Genomic DNA, 6,222 nt, shown 5'->3' with positions numbered 1-6,222 from the left:
AAAAAATAAAATAAAATAAAAAAAAATGTCATTTTGAAAAGGAGTAAAGTAAAACAATTGTGGATGACTAAAGTCTTAAAACAGACATGGTTAAAGACACAGTTGACAAAGAAATTTGGTATTTTTGTGTTATAAAATGTAAGATAACAATCATAATTATTACTGATAACATATATTGAATTTGATAACAGTTATAGGAGTCTAGTACAATTCTGAAATGCTCGTCAATAGCACATTCATACAAATAAAACCCAAAGAAAGTCAAACACCATTTCATGTTTTATTGTGCTTCCTGTATGATTTTATAATACTAAATAAGCAAATATGTCTCTTTTGGACTTCATGGGGCCTAGTACCTAAAACGTTAATGAGGTCAAAAGGACTAAATTAAGAACTGAGTTTTGGAAATTTTGTCAAATATCAAAAGTTTAAAACACTTGATACCACAAAATATGTTCACAGATCATTTTTTTACCTGAAGTAATATCTCAAAAATTTCAAAAAGGCAAAATCCTTTACTCTTTGACAGAGAGAAAACTCAGCTTTTCAAACAGCAAGTCCCAATAAGACAGCATGAGGCCATTTGAATCTATTTCATCTCTCTTCCCTCTTTTCTTTTATTTTTTTCCTGCTGTTTACTCAAAAGGCAAATAATAATCATTTTCTCTTAATATTACATGAAGATCTTATTCAATCAATTTTACTTTTGCATTAGTGCATTATTAATGCCAAAGGCAATTTTAATAAAGACTTGTTAAAGCGAATCCAACCCATTAAACAAGTTTGAACATAAGGTAAGCTTTCCATACGCTTTGCCCAATCATATCTATGTATTTAAAGAGCACATCAATGCTCCAAGAAAACTGTTCTTCAAACACAGTAGCCCAAATTCGGAGTCTGTATCAATGTGCTTTTTATATTAATGTTCTATTTATGGAAAAACTAAGTAATCTTCTAATTTTAGCCAACTTGCTCACATACAGAAGTTTCTCTACAAGATCAATCCTCTACAAGTCCTTTTCACGACTTGCTTAATCCTTCAATTTAATCCTATCACTTTAAAAACTTAAAACATTCTTTAAAATCTCTAAATTAGTCATTTCTTTCCCTTTAACAAGAATACATATTTTCATGCCTTCTTATAACCGTTTACCAAAACCACCTTCAACTCTTCTTATACACTTTGCACTTACAACTGTCTCTTTAGTAGTCTTTTTCCAGAAGAAGAGGTCCTGATCCAGACTGCAAGAGAGGCCTCTTGTATCTTGCACAGGAAGAAATTTAAGGTGAATCACAAGTTCAGTGAGCAGAGGCAGTTCATTGAAAGCTAGTCTATTACAGAGTAGGGTGCCCTCAGAAAACAAGTAGAGGAATCCACCATCTTCATTTTAAGTTTTTCTTATATAGGGGTGTTGCCTATGTGAGGACTGTGTTAAGTGTGACTATATGGGGGTAGACTGATAGCACGCCAAAATTTATTATTCTGTTGATTTCAAGAAAACTCTCCTTGACATTCTAGTGTGTAAGCACATCAAAACATACTTATAATTGTTTTGAAAGCATATATTGTTTCAAATATTGCAGCATCCGGACATTTTGTTGTTATAGGGGCTTATTTTTGTAAGCATTACTAAGTTATTTCCTTACCTGTGAACATCTTATAGCAATGGGTCGTGACTGGTAAGGAATGTGCCTTGTTAGTCTCAAGATGGAGCTGAACTTAAAATGACATTACTCTGGCTCTATTGGGTTCCTGCTTCCCAACCATCTCAATTACGTTAGTTACAATGTTAGCTCTTAGCAAATTTTATTTTTAGTGAAAAACCTGGTAAGTAAGCATTTTTAGCCATATATTAGATTGCATTGCTCAGGACAAGGACAGAGCTGCAAACAATGTCTGACTCTTCCCAGCATAGCCAAGGAACACAGCTAATTCCACACATCCCCAGGTCTTACCTAGAATATAATGGCTGTAAAACAATGATCAAAAATATTATAGAAGTAGTTTATAACCTTAAAATGTCTAGCAAAAACATTATCCAACCTGCCTAAGTCAGACTAAATGTCTATATTCTGAAGATGTTTATATTTTATTTTGCCAATGATTTCAAAACTGTATTTACCAAAGATTACTAAAGTCATGTAAATTGAAAGATAAAGTTTATATTTTCCTGATAAAATATTTAAGTGCTTCTTTCTATTAAGCCAATTAATTATTCTATTCAACCAATTAATTAGAGTGCTTCCATATATTTTGGTAATGAAATATCACACACAATGACACATACAAGTACACAGACTAAAGCAGATCTTATGGAGTTACAAGATTTTTCATTTGCCAGCTAACTTCCAGAAAGTTGTACTGTAGCTTTTTAACTTAATTTGTTTCTTAAATTACTGACTTCAGGATGGAGCCTTTTCTGTTTTTCCCAATAGATCCCAGTCTGTCAGAAATTATTTTAGGTTCTCTCATCTTCACATTGAGAAGGAGGGACAGACAGTTTTGGAGAAACAGACAATTTTGTTGACTAAGAAGTTTTTGTTGTTCCTGAGCAAGGACAGAGGTTTTAAAACTACACACACACACACACACAATTTCAATTAAGTCTATTTTTAACTCTACAGGTCTTAAAAAGAAATTCTGTCAAATCTCTTATCAGATTTTAGCTGGGAAAAACAGCTATTTCAAGTCACAGAAATCATAAACCTGAAAGAATTAATTTTCTCCAATGGGAATTGCACCCACACTGCCAAATAAGGGTACCAAATCCTGACTACTAGACCAGAGTGTGGGGCAGTCTCTACCATTCTGTCCAAGAGAGATCTACAGCAGGCAGTTGTGAGCTTGTAAAATCTTGCAGAGGAGACAAACACTAATGATGGGTGTAGAAAATACTCTGATATCAGTATATAAATTTCATTCTATAGTCTTTTAGTTAGGTCCTTTATAGGAAACACATGTTTTTCTTGTTTTTTTTTTCCAGCTCCCATCCATCTGAAAACAAGAGACATTTTAGAATTACACCATACCCACATCTCTTTTTATGAAAATTGGGAAATGCATTTAGAATTAGAAGATAAAATAGAATTGAATGATGGGGAATGAATGTAGGGGTGCCCCAAAAACTGTATTCCCAGAGACAGGAGTTCTCACTCTGCACTAGAGTCTCCACAAATCAGGAAAAGGATAGCCCCCAATTTAATTTCACCCCCAAAGGCATCACTTAGGTGACCATTGGCAAATCTCTGCTTTCCTGAAAAAAAAAAAAAAAAAAAAAAGGTGCTGGCAACCATGACAAAGATAACTAAAACTCTAGGATACCTTGTTGTTTTTATGCATGTTGATTTTTTGTTTGCTATTTCTTAATATTGATCTAGAAAAGCAATATTCTTTTTAAGAAAGAGAAAAAGTGTAAGTAAGAAGCCCTGTGTCTCCAAAGTCAGAGGTATGCTGAAATGAGGGAGACACTTTAGTAAATCAATGAAAAGACATTAAGCTAGAGAGTATAACAGTGGTTACCAGAAGCTGGGAATGGTATTTGGGTGAAGGGGGAGTAGGTATGGTTAATGGGTACAAAAAAACACTTAGAAAGAACGAATGAGACCTAACAGGTGATAGTACGACAGGGTGACCACAGTCAATAATAATTTAATTGTACATTTAAAATAACTAAAATAATTTAATTGGATTGTTTGTAATATAAAGGATAAATGCTTGAGGAGATAGACACCTCATTCTGCATGATGTGATTATTACACATTGCATGCTTGTATCAAAGCATCTCGGGTACCCCATAAGTATATGAACCCACTAGGTACCTACAACAATCAAAACTAAAGGAAAATAAAAGTCTCATCCTTTTAATTCAAAAATTGCAATTTGTATTTTCAAGGATAAAACAAAATTGTTTAATAAACAAGGGCTGTTAAAAATGGTACCTGAAAAATTGTGGACAAAACCCTTTACTGATATTGGGAAATTTTTCTTGGCTGCCAAAGTTAAAATTCGGATAGATGCATCAAAACCTCTTCTAAACCATAAAAAAAAAACCTTCAAATATGAGAAGCTTTGGATAAGACATACAATTTTCGATTATATAAAAAGAAGCTTGATTATTCCTTATCCAAGCCTACATAACATTCCACTTCTCCCTGTAAGAAAACAAAACAGTAGAAGATAGAGATTTATACAGGATTTGAGAGGGATTAATAACATAGTCATCCCTTGATACACAGTACTATCAAACCCCCATATGTTGTTGACTGCAATCCCAAATGAAAGTTAGTTCTTTACTGTAAGAAATCTATGTAGTATATTCTTTAGGATTCCTGTAGATAAAGACAGCGATGTCTCCTTTCCTCTACTTTGAAAGACAGACAGTACACACGGACAGTCATATACTGAGAGCCAAAATTATTTTTCATGAATATTAAAGGAAGACATTTCAGATGTAGAATTTCCTAGAAAATTCAACATGGTATAAAGTACATACATTACTTACTTCTCAGCTCAGTGGATAAGCAAGCCTCCGTAGATAATGGAATTTACATATTACAATAATTAGCTTCAAAGGGATGCAAAGTCTCAAAAGAAAACCTTAGGTTCTGTCAAAAACAAGATATTTAGGTAACCTAATATCAGAGGAAGGCCTCTTCATCAATCTGGATAGACTAAAGGGAACATTGGACTTCTCTATGCCAAAAACTAACAAACAACTGAGAGGATTTGGAAGATCGGAAGGATACCATAGATACTGGATTCAAAAATTCTTCCTACAACCTCAACTTTTATATGTACTTTTAAAACAAGATAAATCAGACTCCTGGAATGAACAGAAGAAAATTAGTTGACATTGGAAGGAATGAAAAGAAGTTTCCTAGAATTAGAGAAACTCCTTAATTTTTTGGAATAGTTTCAGAAAAAAACTGGTATCAGTTTTTTATATGTCTGATAGAATTTGACTGTGAATCCATCTGGTGCAGGGCATTTTTTGTTGTTGGTAGTGGTTTTTTTTTTTTTTTTTTATTACTAATTCACTTAGAGAAGTTGATATTGGTCCATTGAGGGTTTTAATGTCCTCCTGCTTTAACCGTGGAGATTGTGTGCTTTCAGAAATTTATCCATTTCTCCTAAATTTTCTAATTGGTGTGTATGGAGTTGTTCATAGTAGTCTCTAAGGATCTTTTGTATTTCTGTGAGATCAGTTGTAATACAGTATTTGTTCATTTTTATTGTGGTTATTTGGATCCCCTCTTTTTCTTTGTTAACCTAGCTGGGAATCTATCAATCTTAAATATTTTTTTAATAACTAAATCTGGGTTTCATTGACCTATTGAATGAACGTTTGCATCTGAAATTCATTAAGCTCTTCTCTAATTTTTTCTTTTCTTCTGCTAGCTTTGGGGTTGGTTTGTTCTCTTTTTTCTAGTTCCTTTAGGTGAAAAGTTAGATTGCTAATCTGACATTTTTCTATCTTCTTGATGGAGGAATCTTAGGGCTATAAACCTTCCTCTTAACACAGCTTTGGCTGTATCCCAGAGATTTTGGTAAGTTGTGCCCATCTTTTCATTAATTTAAAATATTTTTAAATTTCGACCTTAATTTCAATGTTCACTCAAGAGTTATTCTGGAGAAAGTTCTTTAATTTCCATGTATTCGTGTCTTTATGAGAAATCATCTTAATATTGGCTTCTATTTTTATTTCACTGTGGTTTGAGATTGTGCTAGATATTTTATTTTTAAAAATGCAGTGGAAAGGGAACACTTCTACACTGCTGGAGGGAATGTAAACTAGTACAACCACAATGGAAAAACTGCAGTGATCCTTTAAAGAACTACAAGTAGAACTAAGGGAGCTAAGCTGTGAGGATGCAAAGGCATAACAATGATAAAATGGACTGGGAGCTTGGGAGGAAAGGAAGAAAAGGGGGTGAGGGATAAAAGACCACAAATTGGCTTCAGTGTATGCTGCTCAAGAGATGGGTGCTCCAAAAGTTAAAAATAAATAAATAAAATAAAACTTAAAAAATTAGTGAGACTTGCTTTATGATTGAGCATGTGATCTATCTTAGAATACATTCTGTGTGCACATGAGAGGAATGTATATTCTGTGGTTGTTGGATGGAGTGTTCTGTAGATGACTATTTTGTCCAAGGGGTCAAGTGTTGAGTTGAAGTTCACCGTTTCATTGTTAGTTTTCTGCCTTGATCATCTGTCTAACA

Source organism: Papio anubis, chromosome X, assembly GCF_008728515.1.
Source record: "Papio anubis isolate 15944 chromosome X, Panubis1.0, whole genome shotgun sequence".
NCBI classification, from domain to species: Eukaryota; Metazoa; Chordata; class Mammalia; order Primates; family Cercopithecidae; genus Papio; species Papio anubis.
This window is presented reverse-complemented; position numbering follows the sequence as displayed.